This window comes from Morone saxatilis, unplaced genomic scaffold, assembly GCF_004916995.1.
Source record: "Morone saxatilis isolate NCDOM2014 unplaced genomic scaffold, NCSU_SB_2.0 Contig15, whole genome shotgun sequence".
NCBI classification, from domain to species: Eukaryota; Metazoa; Chordata; class Actinopteri; family Moronidae; genus Morone; species Morone saxatilis.
The window spans coordinates 19,714,708-19,718,092 of record NW_023339707.1 but is presented as its reverse complement, the minus strand read 5'-3'; positions in this window follow the sequence as shown (position 1 = coordinate 19,718,092).

Below are 3,385 nucleotides of genomic sequence, written 5' to 3'. Positions count from 1 at the left end.
ACAGTCCAGCTGGCAGAGGGGCCTTTTTGACTTAAAATGTTTCACAAGTTCTGAATGTTTCACAGGGGTGACATTCCAGCAGAACGCTGAATCTATTTTGAATCCCAATCAACACCTAAGCACACTGGGGGAGACTGTGAATCAGCATGTTGAAGAAGCAGCTCGCTGACTTGTGAACCAACAGAGGCAACATGCCAGTAAATGCTAAATACTTGAACAGTTTCAGGGAGGATGACTGTGTAGTCTTGATAAAATAATTTTTATATCACACATCACAAAAGCATGTCTTTAGTTTCTGAATAATAAAAGGAGAACACTGGTTTCAAGTGGTTTCCACTCAGTTTATGTCCCCAAAAGATAAATAAAATAAAAAATTCTGATCCAAGAAGACGGTGTTCACTGCAGCTTAAAACAAATTCCCTCTACAACGAAAACACCTTGTGACTTGCTCGGAGTAATAAAACTATAGTGAAGACCAACGTGAGTATCATGTGTGCCAAAGACCCTCAAAGTACTAAGTAATTAGTCTTTTATTTTTTTAAATGTACTTTTCCCAACCATTTTTATTGTTAAAAAATAGCGAAGATAAATTCCCGACTCAATGTGAATTTTGTCAGTCTAATCTCTGCACTTTTGTTTTCTAGCTGCGTCGTTGTACACAGAGCCACAGCATGGCAGGCTGTAAACTTAACAAACCGAGTCTCAAAATGACCACAAACCACAAAACTAACTGTGATGGAAGCCGATAAGAGTGATAGTTAACGCAGGGCAGCGTGGTGCCAGACAGCAGGGCAGCGGCTGCTCTGACACTCTGTGTTCGGTGCTCCCTGTCAGTGAAGTTGGCTAAACAACTTTTGAACCAGATGACGGTACAACCTCCTCTACTGTCATCCACTGTGATTGACTCTTTGGCTGACAGCTCTGCAGCAGCCCAGCAGGAGAAATGCTCCGTGGTGGCTGTGGGACTTTATAACTAAACTATGAGCAGGATGCACACTTACTTTCTCTGACAGTGTAGATTCTGATGTGTTCAGATCACAGATGAAGAAAGGCATTAAAACGTAAGGTTGGCTAAAACACAAAAATAATATCACTGCATTTCCACTGCAGGAGCTGACAAAATTCTGAGTCAGGTACAGTCCTAATATATTCCCAAAAATAAAAAACCCTACTTATCATCCAGTCCAGGCACCGGCCATCTCAACTTTTTTTTTTTTTTTTTGGGAAACACCTTACATTATTACGTTTTAGATATTGCTACTCAGCCGTGGCAGTAAAACTCTCAACTGGGTGAACTTTTATTCAATCTGTTCAAATGCTGGATCAAACCAAACCTTTTGGTCAAGGATATAAAACGGCTGCCTCACTATTGGTTGGGTTGTGTAGGGGAGGATCTGTGTGTCTGTGACATCAAGTGACGGCAAAAGCTTGTTGATAAATGGGACAAAGCATGATTTTAAATTTGAATAGAGTTTTTTACACTGTACCTACCATTCACACACACTGCCTGAGATTGTCTGGTGAAGGTGGGCCTTCTACGACACCTCAAGCATGATGGAGGGACCACAACCTCCATCCAGCGATCCAAATGGTTGGAGGCTGCTCATTAATATAGATGGGGTTTTTATAGGAATGGCTGTTGGGCTAAATTATTCAGAGGGTTCAGGGAGACATATGGGCCGGCCTCTTCAGTAGCACAGCTAACTGAACACGTAAATACCTACTGTGGGGCAGGTGAAGCAGAGGAATGAGCAGAGAATCTGGTGTGTATGAAAAGAGTAATGGCATAGAGTCTTGACAGTCCTAAATCATGAGCTGTAATAGTGTCACCAGGGTAGTAGCAACCATATACACATGCACACAGAACTGGTACCCACATTTGTACATAAAAAAAATGACAGGTTACATGTGTGTGATATGTATGTGTACATGTGATGCATACAAATATTTCTTTATGTTACATGAGCAGTATATTAGCCAGTTCAACCTTAGATATTGTTAGTCTGTGTGCAAACCAGACAGCAAGGCAGGACAGAAAAAGACAGCACAAACAGCTGTGCAGACTGGTTAAAAATAGCAGCGAGATTATTACTAAATTCCTGTCAGGGCATGTACACTTTTGATTGACACCTCCTCACAGATGACAGACTACCACAAATTTTCAAACACAGACTCCACAGTGTGGTTAAAACCTGGCTTTTCATCCACCTGACATGCGCCAAATGCACACAGTAGCTTACACACACAAACACACACACTGCATACTTGGAGATAAATGAGGGGTCTCATCCGGTGATCAGGTCCATTAAGTCAACCTGTCAGTGTGGGCCTGCTGTTATTATTGTGTGAAGAGTGATAATAATGTACACATGGTTCTGTCCCTTGTACTGTAATGTGAATTTATACTGTATTGGGATGTGGTTTATGTCTTTATTATGTTCCTTTACTGAAATAAAAGTAGCAATATTGCAATATAAAAACACTCCATCATGAGGAAAAGTCTGGCATTTAAAGTAAAAGTACAAAATTATTATTGGAAAAATGTACATTGGAAAAGTGTAAAGTATTGAAAGTAAAAGGACTTATTATGTAACAGAATGGACACTGTCAGTCCTAGTATCAGGACGTTAAGCTTTTTGGCAAGTGCCAGAGATGCTTTACTTTCCCGATAGCCAAACATGCTTGTCCGAAATGAAAACTGTAGGTCCATTAAAAATAAATAAACTCAACAGGCTTTTGGAGAATTATTATAATTTATTAAAGTACCTCTCCTTGGGAACTCCCTGCAGGTGAAACAAAACATTGTGTCCTTCAGTGCACATTTCACTCTGATGGCTCTATTTATTTATTTATGTTTTTGACAAAGCAAAAGGGCACATGGCCTGATGGAAAAAGTAAAGATTTCAAGAATTTATTTGAAAACATTTGAAAGAATAGGCCTACATTACTCTAGCTATAGTTAATTCTTCATCTTATTCACAAAGTACTTTGCTCACCTTGCCTTTCCCTTTTCCACACTTACACAGGTACACCTGCATACTTGGGTGTGCAGTGATTACTGCACAGCTTGCATTTTGTATAGCTCCCACTATTCCCTTTTCACAATAGGCCGCATGTGGAGGAGGCTTGTTAACAATCGATGACATTTGAACCATAAAGCAACGGTAAATGGTGAACACAGCTTCTGTGTGTCTCTCTAGCTACAAGCTCACACTTTAACTCCAACTCATCAAATACCTTGATCTTACAGAAACTGTGTGATCGTGAGATTCTGCTGTTGCTTTCACACTTGAGTGTTACATGTAACATGCAAGTGCTTGGTACAAGCACATCCAAACGGTTGCTGATATGGGCACCGTCGTTAGTATGTACATCCTTTGAGTTA